The sequence below is a fragment of the Hyperoodon ampullatus genome, assembly GCF_949752795.1.
Source record: "Hyperoodon ampullatus genome assembly, chromosome: 1".
NCBI lineage: Eukaryota > Metazoa > Chordata > Mammalia > Artiodactyla > Ziphiidae > Hyperoodon > Hyperoodon ampullatus.
In genome coordinates, this window is record NC_136914.1 from 37,384,475 (window position 1) to 37,412,030 (window position 27,556).

At 36.9% G+C, this 27,556-nt stretch overlaps 1 protein-coding gene across 1 annotated transcript in view; it reads right to left on the reverse strand.

The window, feature by feature from the left end:
* The window catches only part of ARHGAP24 (Rho GTPase activating protein 24), a gene marked incomplete at both ends in the record, with an annotated part of 409,839 nt that overhangs the window by 304,422 nt on the left and 77,861 nt on the right, over positions 1 to 27,556 (reverse strand). The gene's annotated exons all lie outside the window — the stretch shown is intronic.

A 27,556-nucleotide genomic window follows, 5' to 3' on the forward strand; every position in this document is an offset into this window, starting at 1 on the left:
TCAGACATGAAGAAAATAAGCACTCAGTAGGGGAGATATTTAATTACACAAAGAGACACAGCTGTCCTCTGAATGCTCGAATTCAGTATTTTCCATTTCCACTTTCCAAGTGTCTCCTAAATAAAGTTTTCCACCAATCCTCATCCTGATTGAGACTCAGCAGTAAATGCTTCCTTGCCATGGAGATATCCACACAGCCAGCTACTTCCTGGAATTCTTTGCATTTGTTCAGTGATATGTGCAGCACATTCTGCCTTTCAGTAGAGGCTTCAGCAGGTATTCATTTTTACAGGCAATGCTAGTCTTCAAATAATTCCCCAAACTCAGAAGTCAGCATCAGAAAAGTTTTACAGAAAGGTCTACTTTCAACCACATAAACATACTGCAGCATGGAAAAAGTGTTTTCCAGAAGAAAAAGAAGTGTCTTCTTAACAGAAATAGATGCCCTGTACCCACAGATCCACCATAAAAGGCTGTAGCAAAACCTCTGTTTATATATAGCTCCCAGCTTCCTCATCCACAGGCTTTGTTGGATCATTTCTATTCATTCACATATTCATTAGCTTACTCATATTTTCATTTGACAAATATTTATTTCACTGCCTACTTGGAGCCAAGTTATTGGAATACAGAAATGTAGTATCATTTTTGATTTCTTGGAAAGAAAGAAAGAAGCAAATATAATATGATATTTTTTATAATGGATCTGTGGACAAAATACAGAGGGAATACCGAAAACAGACCATTTAATTTTGCTGGGAGGGGCAGAAAGGCTTAGGGAAAGGAAAGCTTAGAAAGATAGGTAAGACGATTCAAGGAAAGGGCAGTCTAGCCAGAGGGAATGTCAGTGCAAAGGCACTAAGATAGAAAAGAAAAAACGTATTCCCCAAACTAAAAGGAATTCAGTATTGATGAAGCAAAAATATAAAGTGGCATCTGAGATGTCCGAGGCAGGGGACAAATAATGAAGGGATCTGTATGTCATGCAAAGAAATTTAGATTTTATTTTGTAGGACAGTTGTTCTTAACTGGGTATGTCCTAGAGATCCTTTTCCAAACACATTCCTGGGCCCTAACTCAAGAGATTCCAGTTTCATAGGTCTTGGGTGAAGCTTTTCATCTGTATTTTCTTAAACATTCACAAATCATGTGCATGTCCCTCTTTTAGAACTGCTTTAGGTCCTAGGAAGCACTAAACGATTGTGAACATGGGAAGGCCATGATCTGCTTGAGTGTTTGTAACTCCCTTTGTGGGGAACGTGGAGGAAATTTTGCAAGTGATACAAAGAGATTTCAGGAGAGGAATGGTTTGAGAGGCCATGCAAACTTTCAGGCAAGAATGAAATAAGCCCTGAGTTAGGATGTAGCAGGAGGTAAGGCAAGTGGATTTGAAAGAAATGATGGGAATTAGATCAGTAGGAATTGATGATCTAAAATTACATTTGCTTCCTACTTTATGCTTTGGTGACACCATTCTCCAAGAAAGGAGACATAGGGTAAAAGAGAGGAGGAGGAAGTGAATTTAAGTTCTCATCTGCTTTGTTGATTGGGTTCAGAATGTAAATTATATAGGAGATGGAGAAGGTATTAATTTAATATTCCCTGGCACTTTCTCCTCTGTTTGCAGTGCTGGTGATTTGGGAGTGGTTTTATTTGAGTTGGCTAACACAGCACTTATTAAGATTTCACAATTCCAAACACCATGGGCAAGTGGGCAATTCTAACAATTTATGGCAAGTAAATGTCAAATAGAATCACTGTATCTCCCTGTAAAAGTTGGGAGGATACTAGGTAGGCAACCTCAGAGAATTTTCCCCACTTCCCAATCTTCTCTCCCTCTGCTGGAACAATGAGGCACCCTTGTCCATGTTCAGCTTCTTTATGCATCCAAACAAACTTAACAGTTTATTGGATAAAAAGTGGCTGAGTTACATAACATTCAAGTAGGAGAAATTATTCTTGGGACAGAATCAGATTTGCAGTCACCTCATCCGAACCCAGACAAAAATTAGTTTCCACAGCTTCTCATTCCTTCTCTCCTCCTTCTAATTTTCCTGGCTCCCTTCTAAGAGGCACTGCTCTGGGGATCCGTACTGCAGCCCCAATAAAGGGTGCTGACATATTTTCCTATACAAGTGAAGAACCTAGCTTGCCAACATCCTGGGTTTATTTTTTCTGAATTACTGAAAAGGTCTACTTATTTGATTGTGTTTTTTGTTATAATTTTGTGTGCAGGAGTAGATGCACTAAAAAAAATTTTCCGTCACTATCTTCTGGGGAAGGTTCAGTCCACTAAAATATATGATTAGATTGAAATGTCTGATATAACACATAAAACCTATGTTCTGTATGTTTGAAAGTACAGAGTCAATGCAGGCTACCTTTTTACTTTTTAATCCAGATATACGTATATATATGTATATATGTATGTGTGTGTATACACACACACACACACACACACACACACACATATCTTTGCAGTGTCAGTGACTTGGGAGTGTTTTTATTTGAATTGGCTAAGATTGGGACTTCCCTGGAGGTCCAGTGGTTAAGACTCCACACTTCCACTGCAGGGGGCATGGGTTCGATCCCTGGTAGGGGAATGAAGATCCTGCATACATGTCCCACAGCATGGACAAAAAAAAGGCACATAATTTATCTGAATTGTCTAAGATAGAACTTATTAAGATTTCATAATTCCACACACCATGGACAAGTTGCAATTCTAACAAGTTATAGCAAGTAAATTAAGCACACACACACACACACACACACACATATATATCATGTTACATATATATAAATATTTTTATTGGTAGTCATTTCTTCTTCTTTTTCTAATGGCACTTCCTGCTATCAAACACTGTCTCTGCACTTCTCTAACTTCCTCTTCTCATACGATGTCTAGCAAAACATAAAGTGTGACTGTCCTGGAGAGATTAGGATGGGCCTATTTACCTGCTACCATAACCCATTCTCCAAATAATGTGTTATGAATTTGTAACTATATGTGTTGCCACAATATATTGACAGTATGGCCCTGAAATCTGAATCAGGTGAAACATCAGATTAGGGTCAGACTTCCTCCATTAAATAAAATAATGTTGTTTCTCTAGGTACTTTGCCTTGAAGTGAAGATTGAATTTTGAGGCACTTCTCCCTGGATGCCAGTATAACAGGTGGATTTTGAAGGCTCAACGTTCCTGAATTTTTTTCACCCAGTTGTGAACTGGGAGCATGGTCACTGAGCCAGAAGCTATGACCACCAAGCTGTCCAAAGCAAATCCTGTCACTTGGTGATGAAATGGCTGTTAAGGGAACCATAGGAAAGGCATGATACAAATGGCAATGCTAGAAATTCTAACACAACATAAAATTTAGATCTATCCACTTTCAGCCCTCACCTTGGTTCAGACCATGACATCTCTCCCCTTGGTTACTTCACAGCCTCCTAACTGATGGCCTTTACTTTTGTCTTCCCTCCTCCCATCTCTTCTCCAAAACCAGAGCCAAAGTAATTCTTCTGAAATGTATATCCAACAGTTTAGTTTACAGCTTAAAACCCCACATTGTTCTCCGGATCAGTTTCCAGTTCTTTAATGTGGTTTAGATCACAAGGCCCATTGTGAAGGACCATTTTCCCTATACCCATAGTATCATTTCCTGAGGCTTCCCTCTCTTAAACTCAGACAAAGCAAGATACGCAAAATCTCAGGCTCTTTGCAAGGACAATCACATCTTCTCTCTTTCTAGCTAACTCTCACTCATCTTTTGATCTCAGATTAGAGGTTATTCTTCTAGGAAGATGCCTTTAGTCCCTTTCATGTGCTTCTATCATAATCTGTATTTGTCTGTATTTATATAGCATTTTGCAAATGCACTATAATTGTCTATCAACTTCCCTGCTCTCTTTCATTTTCCCCATCAGCTCTTGTGGGTCTTACTCTCCTAGTAGCCCCTGTGGCTAGCTCAGTACCTGCACATAGTAAGTTCTTGGTTACCAGCTGTGGCATAGATGAATGAATGGAGTAAAACTGTACACTGTTTTCTGTTTTGTTTTAATCATCTTTGATCTGACAACAGAGAAAATTACAAATTGCAAGTCTGGTGAAAGTCTATGAACAAAGGATTAGGGTAAGCCAACTAAAACACTGAGGAGAAAATGGGCCAAGTGTGCTTTAATGAGACACTATACTCTGAATTCTGTTTCTTTTTACTATCGGGCTATCAAGGAGTACTACAAAAAGGGCACTTCGAGAGATCATGCCAACTAACAACTAAATAAGCCTCCAGATGCATAAATTTTCCACATTTAAAAGATCTTTAGGGTATTTTACTTAATCACTTAAGGAAAGCTTTATATTTGTTTATCCTTACTACAAATACTTTTTTGGTGTTTCCAAACTGTAACTGCAATTTAAGTGTTTTCCTTTTCTTTGTTTCTAGACACAGATGAGAAAAAAACAGTAGTTACACAATTGTTGTAAACCTCAAGAAATCAGACAACAGGGGCTTCCCTGGTGGCGCAGTGGTTGAGAGTCCGCCTGCTAATGCAAGGGATGCGGGTTTGATCCCTGGTCTGGGAGGGTCCCACATGCCGCGGAGCGGCTGGGCCCGTGAGCCACAACTACTGAGCCTGTGCATCTGGAGCCTCTGCTCCGCAATGAGAAGCCACAATAGTGAGAGGCCCGTGCACTGCGATGAAGAGTGGCCCCCGCTTGCCACAGCTGGAGAAAGCCCTCGCGTGGAGACGAAGACCCAACACAGCAAAAATAAATTAATTAATTAATAAAAAAATAAAACTCCTACCCCCAACATCTTAAAAAAAAAAAAAGGAATCAGACAACAAGCCAATAAGTGATTTAAGAAATTCTTTTCTAGAATTCTAAAAATCTAGTCAATTTTTATTCATCTTTTGTGGTAACCTTTGATTCCTTAGGACACCGGACACAGAAAAACACAAATATTAACTTACTCATACAGAATTAAGTAATATAATTTATGGATGTTAGGAGAAGAACATAAAATAAATGCAAAGTTAGAACCTGTATATTAGATAAATTAAACTTTCATGTAACTTGTAGTTTCTGAAAGTCTACAAGTCTAGAGAAACAAAGTAAAAGAAGACCACGTGATGATTTGATTAGCAAGGTGTAGTAGATTAGAGCCTATGGGCTATTTCCTTTTGACCACCAAAGAAGAAGTTAAACCAGAAGAGTCTGGAAATTGGGTTGCCCTGCTCCTTCCCTGGTTCTTTAGAAAGATCCATTCCCCAATTACTCAATTTTAGTTAATTGTACTACCATCCCTCCTTGCTGATTATTGACCAGTCACAATCTGTATTTCATATTTTTGACATTATCTATTCATTACATTCAATTTCAGAAAGATGCACCCACACATCAATTTTGTTATAAAGCATATTTACAGCAAAATCTGTGCATGTTCCTAATGAATATTCTAGGTTTGTAACATGCATCAATCATCCTTGTAATGTTTCTGATCAAATGTCTGTATTTAGATATCTTAGTAAGAAATAAGAAAATAGAAGCCACATGCATCACAGCATTTGTCTATGACTGTTTCTATTTCTGAAGTCTTAATAAAGGTGTTATAAGTGAAGATGAATCAAAACTCTCAAAATACCAAATGGACTAGAAATTGAAACTCTAAAAATAACAGAGAAAGTTATGCCAAACAACAGCTTTCTAAAGAATCCCCATGTACAGATTTTCTTTTAAATTAATTCAGTGAAGTCCCCTCCCCTTGCTGAGTTTCACCATTTCACTCCTTGCAGCCCTGAACATCTGAGTTATAAAAACCAGTAGCTGTGAACTAATTATTCTGGCTGCTTTGCTATATTTACATGCAAGATGCATTTTAAAGATACTTTAACAGTATTTGAAGAGAAAATTTGACATTTTGGAAACAAAAAAAAAAGAGAAATATTGAGCAGCATTAACTAAAGTGTGAGAATTAATTCAATCACTAGCATCTACATTTTCTCTGCTTCATGGCTGGTGGGCAGGTCTAATGTATTCACTGATTGGCTTCTTCCTCTAGAGAAAGGAATGCATGTAGGGAGAGGATGAGAGGAATAGAAACACAACTAAGTTAATCACAAAATTCAATTTTAGGCACTCAACTGCAAAGTTAAAAGACTTTAAAATCTTAGGCTAAGCAGATTCCATTTTCCACATAATCCATCAAGGCTGGCTGAGAAGTAATAAGGCAAACTTGCCCACAACAAGTCAGACTGCCCTGGTAGCTGCTGTTCAGCTGTGAGCATTCTGAACTTAGGGGGAAAAGGAAGATATTTTGAAGGACTAATAGGTGAAAAGAAAGCAATTATTCTTAGGGATGGCCTAAAAATATAAGAATATCTTCTAAGCAATCAGAAATGCTTCTCAGAGAAGTGTGTGGTACTAGGGATCCAAAATAGGGAAAGAATGTAAATGGGAAAGATCCCTTTTCTAAATTCCTAAATTCTATAGGAATTTAATCTCTAAAGAAACCATTTAAAAATAATTTAAAATCAAACAAACTTTTTTTCAGTTTTACTTTATGACATTGTAATATTTGAAATTGGTCTCTTGGAAATCTAATAGGCACCTCAAAAAGACAGAATTCCTGGTTTCACTTCCCCAGACCACTCCACTAGCAGCATCCTCCTTGTGTTACTGGAAACTCCATCCATCCAGTTGCTCAAGCCAAAAACCTTAGTCCAGAGTTTCTCAACTTCAGCATCATTGACATTTGGGGCTGGATCATTCTTTTTTGGATAGAGCTGTTCTGTACATCATAGGATGTTTAGCAGCATCTCTGAATCCTGTTCACTAGACACATAAAGCATACTCCCCAATTGTGATACCCAATATTTCACCAGACATTTTGCCAAATGTTCCCTGTGGGGCAAAATTATCCACAGTTAAGAACCACTACCTTAGAGTCATGACTGACTTCGTTATCTCTCACATCCTATATAAATCTCCTAGGAAATCCTATTGGCTCTGCTTCAGAACATACTGAAAATACAAGCATTCCTCACACCTCCACTGCTCCTGCCTTGATCCCGGCTGCCATCATCCAAATCCTGGATGACTCCAAGGGCCTCCTAATCTGTCTGTTTGCTTCCACCGTTGTCAACTTTTATTCCCAACACACCAGTCAGACAGACACTATTAAATTGTTATAAACTTCTCTGCACAAAATCTTCCAATGGTTTTTCTCTCTCACAAAAAGTAAAGCCAAAGTTCTTAAAATGGCTTTTCTGATGTTGTCTCATTCTATTCCAATCACATTGGCCTTCTTGCTCTTTCTGGCATGTTTCAGGCAGGCTGCTGCCTCAGGTACCCACTGTTTCCTCTGCCTGGCAAGCTTATCCCCTCAAGTGTTTGCTCAAATGTCACCCCCCTCAGTAGGCCATCCTTGACAACCAGATTTGAAAAGGCACTTCTCTCTGACCCTATTCTCTATCCCTTTTCTTGGTTATTTTCCTCCAAAGTACTTATCATCTTACTGTATCATTCACTTATTTTGTTCATTATCTGTTTTTTCCACTAGGCTGTATGCTTCATGATGATAGGATTTTCTACTTTTTTCAATAATTTATCCTCAGGGCCAAGAATAGCTCCCAGCACATTATTGACAGGCTCTGAATCAAAGTGAATTGAATGAATGGCCTTTCTAGGATTACTATTAGAGACTCTCAGAGGGATTTTGGGGGATTTTCAAAACCATTTATTTAGACTTGGTTATTCAATTTAGAGAATGAAAATGTGAATATTTTGTTTGTGATAGTTTCAAAATTTTGAAACTATTTTCAGGTCTCAGAATAACTTTTCTTATAGTCCCCTTGAATTTGACAAACAAGGTGATACAAATTTTTGCCCTCACACTTATAGAACTTCAAGGAAATATTTTCAGATTTTCTTATGCTTATTAGTTAAAACTTCACAAATTTTTAGCAAAAACCACTTACTCAAAATTGAATCAATATTTTTAATGCAACCTAGAGCCACAAATTTCTTCATTACTTCATTCAACTAACATCAATTTTTAAATCTCAACTATAATGCTTGATTTTACCAAATAATTCATCTTACAATGGAAGAAAATTCAACTTGAGGGAACTGTACTCAGTATCTTGTAATAACTTATAATGGAAAAGAATCTGAAAATGAATATATATATATAAACACAACTGAATCACTTTCCTGTACACTTGAAATGAACATAACATTGTAAATAAACTATAATGCAATTAAAAAAGAAAGAAAAATAAAAGAAAATTCAACTTCATTTTCTATTAGGAAGTTTTTTCCCTTGCTTTGTCTTGGATGACTTCAGCTGATAGCAATGCTATTTTCTACCTTGGGACCATTCTTCCCCTGTTAATTCTTTTTCTAAATCAAAATATCCTCAATCGCTTGAATGTTTAAACACTTGGGAACAGTTTAATTTTTCATGTGATTTGTTTTTGAGGGAATTTATTTAATTTTGATTACTTTTATTCTTAATTTTCTTTTGTGTTGAATATGAGAGGCTGGAGGGCTTGACTTTCTCTGCTTACCTCACTGGCCGGGTGAGCCGGTCTTTCCCACGTGTGTTTGCCAACACCATATTCACAGAGCCAGTTAAAAGGAGCTCTAAGACTTGGTCAACCACAGAGAAGAAAAATGTCTTCAAAGATTCCCCATGGCCCATATTTACGACTAAACTGTGTGAGAACATGCTAATATTACTATGAAGATGGTCCTGGGAAAGTTAGTCTACATGTTATGATGCTGAACCAAATTCAGAACCAAATTTAGTCTCACGTAATGGGATACTTTTACATTCAGAAAACCAATGCAAAGCAAATATTTTTTGAGTGCTTATTGTGCACTTAATTCTATATTGGAGTGGCATTTCACTGTAATAACTTGGGATTCAAATAATATTTATAAAAAATGTATCTATTTTGTCCAAAAAACCAACAGATTGACAATAGCAGTTTTCACTAGAATAATTTTCTACCAAAAGGTTAAGAAAAACTTTCTGAGAAGCTCTTTTAATTGGTTTTTATGGCAAGAACCCTATGAGTGCTGAACTTTGTCTCAGGGTCTCAGATAATAAATTTCAAAGAAAGATCAGCTACATATTCCTTCAAATTTAATAATTTTGCTTTGCTTACTGATGAAAAAGGGATTAGTATATCCCAAAGTCCCAATATTGATAGCTTGAAGTTTTTTTATAATTATTTAAAATATACTCTATAGACACTTTATGCAAGAGCAATGGAAAGGAAAAGAATTTGCTCCTTCTTTTGTCAGTGGCAAAAAGAAAGTCTTGACAAATTGGCCAGTGAGAATGCAATTGTAAATGAAGAATAATTAGAGCTGTGACATTTTGTAAAACTTGTATTTTGTAGTTATTATCTACCCCTGAAGTATTTGAACTTTGCCAACCAAATGAGAATATTAGTCCCTTGTGAAAGTGCCTGGAGTCACTAATTTCTCTAATACCTTGTCCCCGCGGGAGAGCAGGCAGACATGAAGTATTCGAAAGATTACTCTGTTTTGACCACTTTCCGTCCCAGATTTCTTGAGATACTTATGGAGAGTTTCATTGCTGGCTAGATGTTAAAGATTCACTGTTAATTTCAGCACACAAGTTCTGAGAAGGAAAGGTTAAAAGAGAAGAAGGTATTTCTCCTTTTCTAGAAGAGTTCCTTCTTACATCTTATGGAACTCTAAAGGAAGAACAAAAGTAAGCCATTTAGAACACATTACTGGGACTTCCCTGGTAGCGTAGTGGTTAAGAATCCGCCTGCCAACACAGGGGACACGGGTTTGATCCCTGGTCCAGGAAGGTCCCACATGCCACAGAGCAACAAAGCTTGTGCACCACAACTACTGAACCTGCACTCTAGAGCCCACAAGCCACAACTACTGAGTCCATGTGCCACAACTACTGAAGCCCACGTGCCTAGAACCCATGCTCCACAACAAAGGGAAGCCATCACAATGAGAAGCCTGCACACTGCAACTAGGAGTAACCCCCCCTCGTCACAACTAGAGAAAGCCCGCGTGCAGAAACAAAGACCCAACGCAGCCAAAAAATAAATTAATTACTTAAACAAAAAAACTGCATTACCTTTCCTCCAAAGGTTTCAGTGTGCCTGACAGCAATTTATTAAAACACAATCATGAGTAGGTTCTAAGAAAATATTTTTCCAATTATACAGTTACTTAAGTTGAGGCTTGGAAAGATGGAGAAATTTAGCCATGGACTAGAAAAAAATGAAAAGGTTAAGGAGCAAACAAAATACAGCCAAACTCATGTCAAAAAACAACGAGGATAAAATAAAAACAAGACAAAAATGCTCTCCTTTTATTCAGTAGAAAATTGTTCTAAAACACCATTAAAGTGTTAGATTTGTATTACTTATATCCTTTTCGATATTGACCTTATTTTGCACTACTCTACATAAGTTGCTGTAAACTTCTTTACCAACCTATACTTTGGCCAAGAATAAGTCTCAATGAACTATGAAAGGAGCAAGGTTTATTCAATACTAGGACTATTAGCTAGGTCACTATTGTGTGAAACTCACATGACAGCTGTGGTTAAAAATGGCCACAGGTCATGATTATCATGCTTGCATTTTAAAAAAGCTGATTAATTAAGATTAATAAATCATTCATATGAGAGAAACTAATTGATTATAAAATATTGTTATCTTTCTGTTGTTTTATGTGGTGAAGTATTTTTATGCTTAAAATATTTTAAGCAAAAGTAACAATTCTCACTTTCTTAAAGTGTCATTAATTTTTTTAATTATAATTTCAAACTCAGTGGTTGCACAGAGTGTTTTTTTTTTTTTTCTCATTTTATAACAGACAGTGTTTTAGAATACATTTCAGAGTTGCCTCTAAAGAATATTAAGTAGTCTTGGGTTTACAGTTACCACCTTTACTTACTAAAAGTAAATAATTCACAAAACATGCTTTGACCCAAGAATATAGGATTATAAGTGTCCATGCAGGATGCAATAGCTGTAGCTAAATTTAAAACTGCAATTTGCAATTTGAATTTATCTAGCAGTTAAGGAAACAGCATATTTACTCTATTGGGAAGCAACTAAATAAGAGGAGACTTCTCATCAGCTACTGAGTGAAATTGTTTTATTTTATTCTGATAAAAATTTAAAATATTTTCTTCAAGTGTACAGTACACTTATTCTTTCAAGGCACAGTCTAACGAAACGTCATTTTAAAGCTTCAGTGTTTGTGATCAAGAGTTATGCATAAAATTTCCTCTGGCAGTTAAATTGAATGTTATTAAAATGAATATGAATTAAAATTTCCTATTCAGCTCATTTTATACGAAACTTATTTTACAGTAACATGTCCCTATAGGACATTACTCAATAACAATACTAAAATCATACAATTGTATAATAAACCTGGTGAAATGTCCATCAGATACAAGAGTATTTATGGAAAACAGTACCTAATTGTGAGGCTATTTATCACCCTACACTCCTGAACATAGATAGCTCTTACAATCTAACTGTAAGTAACCTAGACTGAATACTGTGTTCTAGCAAAGAATGGTCATATCTCCATTTAGGCCTAAAAAAATCTGCCAAAAGAGTTCCATGCTATTAATGAAAAGTATCTAAAATAAAAGAAATATTTTAAGAATAAGCATTCTTAATTGAGTGACAAACTCTTTTGTGCCAGGAAATGGGAGAAAAAACTTTAAAACAGAGTATCTTATAAAATATAGCTAATTTTCTATATATTCAATTTATTACTGACCCTATATGAATTATAATGTATGCAGATTTTTCTTATATTCAGAACTATGTCTTCTGGTCTTCAGTTATTATTTCTAAGGTAACATAAGAAGTACACATGTATACATGTACATGTTTACATAATGTTATATAATATCAATTTTCATGAATCTGACTCTATATTAATATAATTTTTTAGATTAAGTAATTTATTTTTGGCTGTGTTGGGCCTTTGTTGCTGCACGCGGGTTTTCTCTAGTTGCAGCGAGCAGGGGCTATTCTTAGTTGCGGTGCACGGGCTTCTCATTGTGGTGGCTTCTCTTGTTGCCAAGCACAGGCTCTAGGCACGTGGGCTTCAGTAGTTGTGACGCGTGGGCTCTAGAGCTCAGGCTCAGTAGTTGCGGCACATGGGCCTAGTTGCTCCCCGGAACGTGGGATCAGGACCAGGGATGGAATCTGTGTCCCCTGCATCGGCAGGTGGATTCTTAACCACTGCACTACCAGGGAAGTCCCTAATATAAATTTTTTAAGTGACAGTAATTAGGATAGGATCTGTTGGCCAAGTACCTCTCAATACTTCTCTTGTTCTGTAGAATATAGTTTTCCATCAGTTATATAAATACCTCAGATTTTCTGTTTGCAAAATGTGGATAAATGCATTTATTTTTATTCATGAATCCATTTATAATAAAAATGTATGCATAAGAAAGATCATGGTATACAGCATGAGAGAGGCCTGGATTTGAATCCTATCTCTATCAACCACTAACTTTTCCATTATGGTCATGGTTTCCTCATGTGTAAAGTAGAGTAATAAGAGTGACGTTGTAGGATTGTTTTAACCATCCATAAAATATATACATTAAAACGCACATTTTCTGATATATACTCTAGTACCAAAATGTTACTTCTACTTCTATTATAATTATAATTATTATTAATAATAAAACAAAAGATGAGGGGACGTGTATAATTTTCACCTAGAGCATCAGTGTCCAATAGAATGCTCTGCCATGATGGAAATATTCTATAATCTGTGTTATCCAATATGGTAGTCACTAGGCATATGTGGCTACTGAGCATTCAAACTGCAGATAGTGCAACTGGGAAACTGAATTCTTAATTTAAATTAACTTATGTTTAAATAACCACATGTGGCCAGTGGTTACTGTATTGGACAGCACAAATCTAAAGTGCCTACATCTACTCAAGTAACTTTCATCTTGTTTAGATTTTTCTAAGCTTTTCTACCACATAATACATAGAGAGATTTCTCAAAGCCCTTTCACCAAATTACATAATTAGTATAGAAAATCCTCCAATGACTCTGTCATTATTCATATGCAGAAAATATTGGGGTAAACAAAATGTTCGTTCGGGTTTTGCATAAGAAGTTATGGAAAAACCCGAATGAACTGTTTGGCCAACCAAATATAAAATGACTTCTCTGTCTACAACAGTAATGTATTCCTGTTTAATCCAGTTCTGTGTAATCAGAGGTCACACATTTAATGTTTCATTGCATATTATTATTGGGGGTTGTAAATTTTACCAGACTCTCCCTTGACTTTTGGACATAACAGCCTTGTCTTGAAGTCACGGGTTCATCATTATGAGTATGAGTATTTTAGGGGAAAAATATATGTTACTATCGTAAGTTTATAATACGTCTCAAGAGCTCTTAGCATCTTGAGGTAAAATTAAAATTCAAGGAAAATCAATGCAAAAAAAAGTACAAAGAAGGCAAACTTATGCCCAACTATAAAATAAGAAACAAACCAAAAAATCCTTAATTACAATTATCACATAAATATATGAGTTTTTTCAAAGTTCCTCCTTTGGTACTTTTTCAAAGTACCAACCAATCAGGACACCAACTGTGCAACAATTGCCTCATGTAATGGAAGAGCACCAAGCACACCACCTCCACTTGGCCTTGCTAAGATCTACATTTTCTGCATCCCTCAAACAGTGGTGCATCTTCTCTTTCCCTTGTATTACATTATTGATTGTGGGAAATAATTATCCCTCATATTTACAAGAATTGGTGCTAGAATCACTCAGGAAGTTCTTACTACAAAGCTTGAAATTTCTCCTTCTTCGTTTTCACCATTAAATACTGCAGGTATGAGAATTTTTGCCATGATTTAAAAAAATGTTTGCCTTAATAAAAATTCTAGGCACAAGAAACACATATGCTAATATTAATGGGAATGCTAATATTAATGTCCTTGAAAACCCTAACTTGTATCCTAATGATGGATCAACTTCTCATGGATTTCTTCAATAAATAGAATTTTATCTTCTGAATTATATCACAGGCTGAGTCAGTAAAGTAATATTGTGAGACAGTAAGATAGTACAACTATTACTGATTAGTAACTCTCTTTCCTTATGTGGAGTACTCTCTCTGTCCCTTTTGATTAAGTGACATTTCAGTAAAGGTATCAAAAAGTAAACAAGTTGAAATCATGGAATCACTCATTATCTCAATATGAAATAACAAATAAATGTAGAACCTTTTTAAATGTCTAATATGAACATTGGTCATTAATTTTTTATTATAATATATCATGAATCATAAAGCCATGTTTTGCTCTACCACTGAAAAACACTTGTTGAGGTTGATGTGAGCAAGCAAAACAATAGACCAGTTTCACCAGCATTTTAAAATTCTCAGACTATAAGCTGTGCTAAGAAATGAGTTTTTTGAGAAAGACATTAAATTTTTCACTATCAGATTTTTCTGAATGATTTTCATATCTCTAAGTCCACCTGTTAATATTATGTCTAATTTTGAAAAATCAAAAACATCCTTTTAAAAATCAGATCTGGTTTAGTCAATGATATTTTTCACTGATCTTATGAAATAACTAATAATGGAAAATGGTTAATTTAATTAAAAATAGGACCTGGAGGGAATATGTATGCATGCACTCATCAAAATTATTAAATTATATAAAGATGCAAAATAATGTAAGACCACTTATGAACTATTAAGTGAAAACAGAAAAAAATTCAACATGTGTACTATGTTTACAGTTATTAAAACTATATATGTTTGGATAAAGGCTGGGAGCAAATATTTAAAAATGAAACATTGGTAATCATGAGGAATTTTTAAAATTACATTTTAAGTCTAAATATTATTTTTATAATTATTGAAAACTGCATTACAAATTGCATGTTGTTTCCATTTAGGTGAGTATAGGAAACAACAAACTGGGGAAAAACCTAAGTTTTCCTGATTCCTCTGTGACCCTTGCATCTCATATCCAATTCAAACCATCAGAAAGTTCTGTCATTTCTATTACAAAACCTTCACAAATCCATCCACATTTTCCACACCTGAACTTCTCCTAGGGTGATACTGAGTGTAGCTCAAAGGATGAGGATTCAGAACCTCTGAGGAAGAACCCTCACACTGCAAACACCACAAATGATTATCTCCTGACTGGCCGTTGCTCAGTAGATGATTAATGGCTCAAAATTGCAAGTCCTGAACAGAGTCAAATATTTGTTCCTAGAAGTCTTTAATAAGTTGCAAAAGCAGTTCCTTTCATAATATCTCATCCCCAGAAACAAAAATTTGGATTATAAAGCATTTTGGGTTTTTTTTAGTCTTTTTTTTTTAATTAATTAATTTTTTTATTTATTTTGCTTTATAACAAATTTAATCAGTTATACATATACATATGTTCCCATATCCCCTCCCTTTTGCGTCTCCCTCCCACCCTCCCTATCCCACCCCTCCAGGCGGTCACAAAGCACCGAGCTGATCTCCCTGTGCTATGCGGCTGCTTCCCACTAGCTATCTACCTTACGTTTGGTAGTGTATATATGTCCATGCCACTCTTTCACTTTGTCACAGTTTACCCTTCCCCCTCCCCATATCCTCAAGTCCATTCTCTAGTAGGTCTGTGTCTTTATTCCTGTCTTACCCCTATGTTCTTCATGACTTTTTGTTTTCTTAAATTCCATATATATGTGTCAGCATACAGTATTTGTCTTTCTCTTTCTGACTTACCTCACTCTGTATGACAGACTCTAGGTCCATCCACCTCATTACAAATAGCTCAATTTCATTTCTTTTTATGGCTGAGTAATATTCCATTGTATATATGTGCCACATCTTCTTTACCCATTCATCCGATGATGGACACTTAGGTTGTTTCCATCTCTGGGCTATTGTAAATAGGGCTGCTATGAACATTTTGGTACATGTCTCTTTTTGAATTATGGTTTTCTCAGGGTATATGCCCAGTAGTGGGATTGCTGGGTCATATGGTAGTTCTATTTGTAGTTTTTTAAGGAACCTCCATACCGTTCTCCATAGTGGCTGTACCAATTCACATTCCCACCAGCAGTGCAAGAGGGTTCCCTTTTTTCCACACCCTCTCCAGCATTTATTGTTTCTAGATTTTTTGATGATGGCCATTCTGACTGGTGTGAGATGATATCTCATTGTAGTTTTGATTTGCATTTCTCTAATGAGTAAAGATGTTGAGCATCCTTTCACGTGTTTGTTGGCAGTCTGTATATCTTCTGTGGAGAAATGTCTATTTAGGTCTTCTGACCATTTTTGGATTGGGCTGATTGTTTTTTTGTTATTGAGCTGCATGAGCTGCTTATAAATATTGGAGATTAATCCTTTGTCAGTTGCTTCATTTGCAAATATTTTCTCCCATTCTGAGGGTTGTCTTTTGGTCTTGTTTATGGTTTCCTTTGCTGTGCAAAAGCTTTTAAGTTTCATTAGGTCCCATGTGTTTATTTTTGTCTTTATTTCCATTTCTCTAGGAGGTGGGTCAAAAAGGATCTTGCTGTGATTTATGTCATAGAGTGTTCTGCCTATGTTTTCCTCTAAGAGTTTGATAGTGTCTGGCCTTACATTTAGGTCTTTAATCCATTTTGAGCTTATTTTTGTGTATGGTGTTAGGGAATGATCTAATCTCATACTTCTACATGTCCCTATCCAGTTTTCCCAGCACCACTTATTGAAGAGACTGTCCTTTCTCCACTGTACATTCCTGCCTCCTTTATCAAAGATAAGGTAACCATATGTCCGTGGGTTTATCTCTGGGCTTTCTATCCTGTTCCATTGATCTATCTTTCTGTTTTTGTGCCAGTACCATACTGTCTTGATTACTGTAGCTTTGTAGTATAGTCTGAAGTCAGGGAGCCTGATTCCTCCAGCTCCATTTTTCGTTCTCAAGATTGCTTTGGCTATTCGGAGTCTTTTGTGATTCCATACAAAATTGTGAAATTTTTTGCTCTACTTCTGTGAAAAATGCCAGTGGTAGTTTGATAGGGATTGCATTGAATCTGTAGATTGCTTTGGGTAGTAGAGTCATTTTCACAATGCTGATTCTTCCAATCCAAGAACATGGTACATCTCTCCATCTATTTGTATCATCTTTAATTTCTTTCATCAGTGTCTTATAATTTTCTTCATACAGGTCTTTTGTCTCCTTAGGTAGGTTTATTCCTAGATATTTTATTCTTTTTGTTGCAATGGTGAATGGGAGTGTTTCCTTGATTTCACTTTCAGATTTTTCATCATTAGTATATAGGAATGCCAGAGATTTCTGTGCATTAATTTTGTATCCTGCAACTTTACCAAATTCATTGATTAGCTCTAGTAGTTTTCTGGTAGCATCTTTAGGATTCTCTATGTATAGTATAATGTCATCTGCAAACAGTGACAGCTTTACTTCTTCTTTTCCGATTTGGATTCCTTTTATTTCCTTTTCTTCTCTGATTGCTGTGGCTAAAACTTCCAAAACTATGTTGAATAAGAGTGGTGAGAGTGGGTAACCTTGTCTTGTTCCTGATCTTCGTGGAAATGGTTTCAGTTTTTCACCATTGAGGACGATGCTGGCTGTGGGTTTGTCATATATGGCCTTTATTATGTGGAGGAAAGTTCCCTCTATGCCTACTTTCTGCAGGGTTTTTATCATAAATCGGTGTTGAATTTTGTCAAAAGCTTTCTCTGCATCTATTGAGATGATCATATGGTTTTTCTCCTTCAATTTGTTAATATGGTGTATCACGTTGATTGATTTGCGTATATTGAAGAATCCTTGCATTCCTGGAATAAACCCCACTTGATCATGGTGTATGATCCTTTTAATGTGCTGTTGGATTCTGTTTGCTAGTATTTTGTTGAGGATTTTTGCATCTATGTTCATCAGTGATATTGGCCTGTAGTTTTCTTTCTTTGTGACATCCTTGTCTGGTTTTGGTATCAGGGTGATGGTGGCCTCGTAGAATGAGTTTGGGAGTGTTCCTCCCTCTGCTATATTTTGGAAGAGTTTGAGAAGGATAGGTGTTAGCTCTTCTCTAAATGCTTGATAGAATTGGCCTGTGAAGCCATCTGGTCCTGGGCTTTTGTTTGTTGGAAGATTTTTTATCACAGTTTCAATTTCAGTGCTTGTGATTGGTCTGTTCATATTTTCTATTTCTTCCTGATTCAGTCTTGGCAGGTTGTGCATTTCTAAGAATTTGTCCATTTCTTCCAGGTTGTCCATTTTATTGGCATAGAGTTGCTTATAGTAATCTCTCATGATCTTTTGTATTTCTGCAGTGTCAGTTGTTACTTCTCCTTTTTCGTTTCTAATTCTATTGATTTGAGTCTTCTCCCTTTTTTTCTTGATGAGTCTGGCTAATGGTTTATCAATTTTGTTTATCTTCTCAAAGAACCAGCTTTTAGTTTTATTGATCTTTGCTGTCGTTTCCTTCATTTCTTTTTCATTTATTTCTGATCTGATTTTTATGATTTCTTTCCTTCTGCTAACTTTGGGATGTTTTTGTTCTTCTTTCGCTAATTGCTTTAGGTGCAAGGTTAGGTTGTTTATTCGAGATGTTTCCTGTTTCTTAAGGTGGGATTGTATTGCTATAAACTTCCCTCTTAGAACTGCTTTTGCTGCGTCCCATAGCTTTTGGGTCGTCGTGTCTCCATTGTCATTTCTTTCTAGGTATTTTTTAATTTCCTTTTTGATTTCTTCAGTGATCACTTCGTTATTAAGTAGTGTATTGTTTAGCCTCCATGTGTTTGTATTTTTTACAGCTCTTTTCCTGTAACTGATATCTAGTCTCATATCATTGTGGTCGGAAAAGATACTTGATACAATTTCAATTTTCTTAAATTTACCAAGGCTTGATTTGTGACCCAAGATATGATCTATCCTGGAGAATGTTCCATGAGCACTTGAGAAAAATGTGTATTCTGTTGTTTTTGGATGGAATGTCCTATAAATATCAATTAAGTCCATCTTGTTTAATGTATCATTTAAAGCTTGTGTTTCCTTATTTATTTTCATTTTGGATGATCTGTCCATTGGTGAAAGTGGGGTGTTAAAGTCCCCTACTATGATTGTGTTACTGTCGATTTCCCCTTTTATGGCTGTTAGTATTTGCCTTATGTATTGAGGTGCTCCTATGTTGGGTGCATAAATATTTACAATTGTTATATCTTCTTCTTGGATCGATCCCTTTATCGTTATGTAGTGTCCTTCTTTGTCTCTTCTAATAGTCTTTATTTTAAAGTCTATTTTGTCTGATATGAGAATTGCTACTCCAGCTTTCTTTTGGTTTCCATTTGCATGGAATATCTTTTTCCATCCCCTTACTTTCAATCTGTATGTGTCTCTAGGTCTGAAGTGGGTCTCTTGTAGACAGCATATATATGGGTCTTGTTTTTGTATCCATTCAGCCAATCTGTGTCTTTTGGTGGGAGCATTTAGTCCATTTACATTTAAGGTAATTATCGATATGTATGTTCCTATTCCCATTTTCTTAATTGTTTTGGGTTCGTTATTATAGGTCTTTTCCTTCTGTTGTGTTTCTTGCCTAGAGAAGTTCCTTTAGCATTTGTTGTAAGGCTGGTATGGTGGTGCTGAACTCTCTCAGCTTTTGCTTGTCTGTAAACGTTTTAATTTCTCCATCAAATCTGAATGAGATTCTTGCTGGGTAGAGTAGTCTTGGTTGCAGGTTCTTCTCCTTCATCACTTTAATTATGTCCTGCCACTCCCTTCTGGCTTGTAGAGTTTCTGCTGAGAGATCAGCTGTTATCCTGATGGGGATTCCCTTGTGTGTTACTTGTTGTTTTTGCCTTGCTGCTTTTAATATGATTTCTTTGTGTTTAATTTTTGACTGTTTGATTAATATGTGTCTTGGCGTATTTCTCCTTGGATTTATTCTGTATGGGACTCTCTGTGCCTCCTGGACTTGATTAACTATTTCCTTTCCCATATTAGGGAAGTTTTCAAGTATAATCTCTTCAAATATTTTCTCAGTCCCTTTCTTTTTCTCTTTTTCTTCTGGAACCCCTATAATTCGAATGTTGGTGCATTTAATGTTGTCCCAGAGGTCTCTGAGACTGTCCTCTGTTCTTTTCATTCTTTTTTCTTTATTTTGCTCTGCAGCAGTTATTTCCACTATTTTATCTTCCACCTCACTTATCCGTTCTTCTGCCTCAGTTATTCTGCTATTGATCCCATCTAGAGTATTTTTTATTTCATTTATTTTGTTTTTAATCGATGCTTGATTCATCTTTAGTTCTTCTAAGTCCTTCTTAACTGTTTCTTGCATTTTGTCTATTCTATTTCCAAGATTTTGGATCTGGGAAATAGAATCTTGGATCATCTTTACTATCATTATTCTGAATTCTTTTTCAGGTAGACTGCCTATTACCTCTTCATTTGTTAGGTCTGGTGGGTTTTTATCTTGCTCCTTCTCCTGCTGTGTGTTTTTCTGTCTTCTCATTTTGCTTATGTTACTGTGTTTGGGGTCTCCTTTTTGCAGGCTGCAGGTTCATAGTTCCCGTTGTTTTTGGTGTCTGTCCCCAGTGGCTAAGGTTGGTTTAGTGGGTTGTGTAGGCTTCCTGGTGGAGGGGACTAGTACCTGTGTTCTGGTGGATGAGGCTGGATCTTGTCTTTCTGGTGGGCAGGTCCACGTCTGGTGGTGTGTTTTGGGGTGTCTGCGGACTTTTTATGATTTTAGGCCACCTCTCTGCTAATGGGTGGCGTTGTGCTCCTGTCTTGCTAGTTGTTTGGCATAGGGTGTCCAGCACTGTAGCTTGCTGGTCGTTGAGTGAAGCTGGGTGCTGGTGTTGAGATGGAGATCTCTGGAAGATTTTCGCCGTTTGATATTATGTGGAGCTGGGAGGTCTCTTGTGGACCAGTGTCCTGAGGTTGGCTCTCCCACCTCAGAGGCACAGCACTGACTCCTGGCTCCTCAATTTGGGATGATTTGTTGTCTATTCATGTATTCCACAGATGCAGGGTACATCAAGTTGATTATGGAGCTTTAATTCGCTGCTTCTGAGGCTGCTGGGAGAGGTTTCCCTTTCTCTTCTTTGTTCTCACAGCTCCTGGGTCTCAGCTTTGGATTTGGCCCCGACTCTGCGTGTAGGTCGCCGGAGGGCGTCTGTTCTTCGCTCAGACAGTACAGGGTTAAAGGAGCAGCCTCTTCGGGGACTCTGGCTCACTCAGGCCGGGCGGGAGGGAGGGGCACGGAGTGTGGGGCGAGCCTGCAGCGGCAGAGGTCGGCGTGACTTTGCACCAGCCCGAGGCGCGCCGTGCATTCTCCCAGGGAAGCCGCCCCTGGATACCGGGAGCCCGGCAGTGGCGGGCTGCACAGGCTCCCGGAAGGGCGGTGTGGACAGTGACCTGCGCTCGCACACAGGCTTCTTGGCGACGGCAGCAGCAGCCCCAGCGTCCCACGCCCGTCACTGGGCTCCGCACTTTCAGTCGTGGCTCGCGCCCGTCTGTGGAGCCCCTTTAAGCAGCGCTCTTAATCCCCTCTCCTCGCGCACCAGGAAACCAAGAGGGAAGAAAACGTCTCTTGCCTCTTCGGCAGCTCCAGAGTTTTCCCGGACTCCCTCCCGGCTAGCTGTGGCACATTAGCCCCCTTCAGGCTGAGTTCTCGCCGCCAGCCCCAGTCCTCTCCCTGCGCTCTGACCGAAGCCCGAGCCTCAGCTTCCAGCGCCGCCCGCCCCGGCGGGCGAGCAGACAAGCCTCTCGGGCTGGTGAGTGCCGCTCGGCACCGATCCTCTGTGCGGGAATCTCTCCGCTTTGCCCTACCCAGGTATGTGGGGAGTTTCTTGCCTTTTGGGAGGTCTGGGGTCTTCTGCCAGCGTTCAGTAGTTGTTCTGTAGGAGTTGTTCCACGTGTAGCTGTCTATAAAGCATTTTGAATAGTGCACTGCCATATGTCCTGTGAGTAAAGAATTACCATTCTTTGTATGCAGGCATGCTGCATGGAATTGACACAAGGAAACAGTATTTGCATTTGTACTGTGTTAGAATATTATTTAGGTTTTATGTTGTTTGTAAATCTGTGGACAAAAGAGGGTTTCCTTACTCCTTTTAATCTCTGGGTTCATGACAGGGAAGGGGGCACTCCACCTGCTTCTACTCCTTTGTATTGCTGTAACCCAGTCTGCTAGGAGCATCAGCTTAATCTGTCGCTTAGAGCAAGCAAAACCCAGTGCAAGATTCTCGTACAGCTCTAAGGTTTGCTTTTTTTGTGTGCCACGGTGTCCATTTTGAAATGCCTAATTTCATTCTTTTTTATGGCTGAGCAATATTCCATTGTATATATGTACCACATCTTCTTGAAATTGGGTCATTTGTAGAGACGTGGATGGATCTAGAGACTGTCATAGAGTGAAGTAAGTCAGAAAGAGAAAAACAAATATCGTATATGTGGAACTTAGAAAAATTGTACAGATGAACTGGTTTGCAGGGCAGAAATAGAGACACAGATATAGAGAGCAAATGTATGGACACCAAGTGGGGAAAGTGGCCGGGGTGGTGGTGGTAGGATGAATTGGGAGATTGGGATTGACATATATACACTAATATGTATAAAATGGATAGCTAATAAGAAACTGCTATATAAAAAATAAATAAAATTAAATTAAAAATAGAAAAAAAGAAAATGCCTATACAGTCTCAGTGACAATTCTCCCAGTATAAAGTTCAAATAGGATCAACTAGGTTTTATAATTGTCATTCCTCATGGTCAAATAGCAGTTCAAATAGAGGAGGATGGTTATTGAGCAAAAAGAAAACAACACTCTTATACCTACACCCTAAGGTTTCCCTATCCACCAAGTCTTCTCTACTCAACAGCAGGCTACTCTTTTGCTTAAAATCTTTTAATATATTTTCCTTTACTTTTAGAGAAGACCCAAATTCTTTCCAGAAACATCCAAGAAACTGTATGTTCCCAGGCCTGTCTATCTCTCCATATTCCTCTCCTGTCACTTTCCCTCTTGCTCACTAAGCTCCAAGTTCACTAAATTTTTTCACCTCAGGGCCTTTGTATATTCTCTTCCCACCACCTAGAACATTCTCTACACATAGATGCTCCTACAAGGGTAGTTTCTGCTTAACCGTCAAGTGGTTAATGGTCACACTACCTAAAGTCAGTCCAGAGAACCATGTTATCTAGAAATTTAGAATTCTTATTTATATTCTCTGAGGGAATTCTTAACTTCATGGGCTAATTGTAAATGCTCAGTTTGCACTTGACAAAGGAGCTTGACCTAGGAATATGTATTATTATTAGAAAAGGCCTCCTTAAGGATCAACCCTTTCATAGTATTCATCTTCTCGGTTGGAACCTTTTCTCCTTCCTGTAGTCCTCTCTGACATATGATGGACTCCTTCACCTGATTATCATTATACAGCTTGTGGGAACTACTTCTTATTCATTGTTGTATTTCCATAATTCACTGTGTATAGTATTAACAATAATGATTATTATATTACAATAATATAATCATAGCAGGTGCTTATATAAGGTTTACTACAGGAGCCAGGCACTGTTCTAAGTACTTGACATACATTAACTCATTGATTGATGTGAGGATTGGCCACATTAACCCAGTAAGGTGGGCACTCCTATTATCCCCATGGTACAGATGAGAAAACTAGAAGCTCAGAAATTGTTCACAAGTTTTCATTCAGCTAGTGATGAAACTGGGACTCAAACCCAAGGAGTCTGCTATTAGCAACATACTAAATACATATTCAATACTGAAAGAACAAAAGAATGAAATAATTGATCATTTCTTTGAGGGAATTCTATTGTCTTCTGATGATTTTGCATGAAAATTGTTGGACTGATTTTTCTAAGGCTTTGCCTAAGTCTGTCCTAGATTCCTTCGGTGACACTAAATAACCTATAAATTGTGTTGATTATTCTGCTAAATGGTTCATTTCTAAAATCCATCATCTTTTGCTTCATGGGTAAAAACTTCTCTTATGGCACAACCTTCCAAGGGAAAGTGTGAATTATTTTACCCCAAATCTGGATAGCATCATGGAAAAACTGTATACTTCTTTTATTTACACTATATAGTTGAGTATAATGTCTCTGATTGATAAGTAAGAAACATGGGAATTAGTGTAGTGGAAAGACTATAAGATTTGGAGCCAAAAAGTCTGGATTTTTCTGTCTTTTTTTCTCCATTGCTAGCCACATGACCTTCAATGACTGCTTTGATATCTTTACACTTCAATTTTCTCAGACGTAAAGAGAGGAAAACAATGCCTAACATTTAAGGCATTATGAAGTGTAATGACTATCAAAGAAAACATTTTCTTTGTCAAGGCTACTGAAAGTCAGTCCAGAGAACCATGTTATCTAGAAACTTAGAATTTTTATTCAGATTCTCTGAGGGAATTCTTAACTTCACACAGCAAGACATCACACAGTGCTGGAAGATAGTCCACATGTACTTTATTTCTTGTCCAGTGAATGATGGAGGAAGAAAGATGAATACACTATCAGAAAATTTGTTCTGGTTTTTTTGAACTGGTCTTGTTTCACAATTAGAATATATCAAAGTCTGAGAATAAGTCTCAAGTTCTATGGATTAAGCATGTCTATGACAGACCACTATGAGTCAATGATTTCTTAACTATGAATTAAAGCAAATGGATACCAAGTGACAAAAGAATACTTTACAATTATATTAAAGAATGCCAAGTCATTAAGGAAGGGGGATGTGCTTTAGTAAAATAAGCCGTAGTCTTAGAATTGGAATGCCTGGGTTTGAATTCTGGTTGTGTGATTAATAACTGTGAGAATTTCATCTAAAAATTGAACACCTCTGAAACTGTTTCCTTCACTCTAACATGGTCATATTTACCCACAAGACTGTTATGACTATTAAATATGATAGTGAATTTAAAAACACAATACCTGGTTAATAGGCTAAATGATTCAGCCAAGATTAGTTGAATTGGCTGCTGAATTGAAGCCATTTTATGACTAAGGATTTAGATTGTTCTCATAAAATGTAGAATGCCAGTCATGGCTTAGATGTTTAGTAAATACCGTGGAATTAAAGTGTCCCACACAGAAAGTCACTTCCATGATATCTGCCAATTACCTAGTTCATTTGTAGCCATTTTTAGCATTTTAATTTCAGAAATAGAATATAAACTTATAATAATTTTCATAATCCAGTGTTCTGAATGCACATATGTGACATAGTTGTAAACTCCTTTTAGGAAGGTTAACTTCTATTGGTATTTTTAAAAAACAAATAATTTTAATATGTTCTATTTTAGGACATTGTAACTGGGTGTACTGTTAAAAACCAACATGCCTAAAAGAAGGAAATTGAGTGACAGATATTGGGAAGCTCCCCCAAGGACACAATAATTAAGTTCTAGGAGGCAAGGGTGACTACATTTCCAGCAAGAAAAATAAAACTAATTTTTTGAAAATAATTAAAATATATCAAACCAGCAGGAATTTTGCAAGCTGAGACATAATTATTTTTCTAGTTCATAAATCACAAGCTATATCCTTCTTATTAAAATCTCAGAGGATAAAAATAACAGTTTTCACTTCCATAACGTATTTGGTTTTAGGATTTATGATAATAAATGCAATGTTACATCTTTGGTCTTGACTGCTTTAAAGTTGTCCATTCTTTCATTGGTTTTGAATCTAATGTATCTATTTACAAAACTCCAATGTAAAACACATATTTAGATATTCCCATCGTCTGTGTTCTCAAAGGACATGCAGTGCAATTCATTTTACCTGTGTGAATCTTTTCATTTGTTCCTAAGCTAGTTTTAAGCGACTAATGTGCCCATGTACCTCAAACTCAGTGCAACATATATTAAACTAATTTTAAACTATAATTGAGTGTCTGAGAATAACATGCACTATACAATAAGAGGTCAGAGTGACAGAGGGAAAGGTACCTTGTTCAGGACTTTTCAGGGACCTCTGTAAGACACAACCGACAAAAGTTTACCTATCCTTCTTCTACATGGCATGGGATCAGGAGTTTCTACCTTTAGAATAGCTAGCTTAAAGTTCTGTTTCTGGAGATAATCTGTGAATGCATACATATTGCCTAGGATAGGTACTAACAAATCAGCATAAAGCATATTTAGCTGATGTCCCTAAGGGAATTTAGGCATTCATACTATCAAAAAATATTCAAACATCAGTCACTTTTCTATGCATAAATGATACAACAGTGAACAAAGTACAGTTACATCCCTTCCCTCTTAGAGCTTACATTCCAGTTGGGGAAAACATATGAAATAAATAAGTAAAATGTATAGTATAACAGATGGAAATAAGTTCCATGGACAAAAATAAAGCAGAAATGGAAGAAGTGTAGTTGCAGGAAGAGGACTGAAATTTTTTAAAAGGTTGGTCTGATCAGGTTCACTGAGAATATGACATTTGATCAAAGATCTCTGACATTTGACATCTGAGTATTCAGTGCATCATCATCGTACCAACCACTGCCACTATGGCAGGTAACATCTTCATTATCAGCTTTTGTATAGTCATTACAAATAATACACATTTTTATAACTAATATTGGATTTGTTCTTTGAGGTATTCTTTCTTATTAATTTTATATGTGAAATAATGAAGTGACAAGTATTTAAATGACCTGTTCAATGTCACTCTCTTGTGAGAGGTTAGCTAGGATTGGACTTCAGGTCATTTGACCTTCAAACTTGCACAGTTATTACTATACCATGCTGAATATGGTGGTGTGTCACCACAGCCGAATGTGGTTATTAGGTGTCAAACTCAGCTAAGGGACACCAAAAGGAAAAGCAAAAGAATGTTGGGTAATTTTGCCCAACTTGCTATTTTGCTATGATTTGGTTGTATTTGACTTCATGAATATCTCAATAATTCAGTAGAGATTACACAAGGTACACTTTATAAAATGCTTATTACAATAATTAAATCCAATTTCACAGTTATTTCTTACCCTGTTTACCCAACCTTGTGACCTTGGACCTAACTAGACTGCCTGTCTCCTCCCACCCCGCCCCTACTTCATTTTTAAGGGAAACGTCCTTCAAATGTAAATGTCTATCTCTAATCCCACTATCATGAAATTTCTTCCCAATTCCTCAGTTTCAGTTAGAATTTATTTCTCCCACCCTTATACTCTCAACCCAGTTGCTTAACTTAATCAGATTTTAATGTATGTCTATCTCTTCCATTGAGTTATGAATATTTATATGGCAGGTTCAATTATTTTTCATCTTTGCATGCTATATAGATCGGCATAAAAAGCTTTACTAATAATGGTATATTTTAAACAAATGTTGGTTGAATTGAAATCCAATCACAGCTATACAAAACAACCTCATTTCACCACGTAGACTCTAAACTGCATAGCAGTATGACCAGATCACTGTCTATTTGTTTCTCGTATATTTTTGCAGCAACTAACTAGCATACAAACAGGATGAAAATCTCA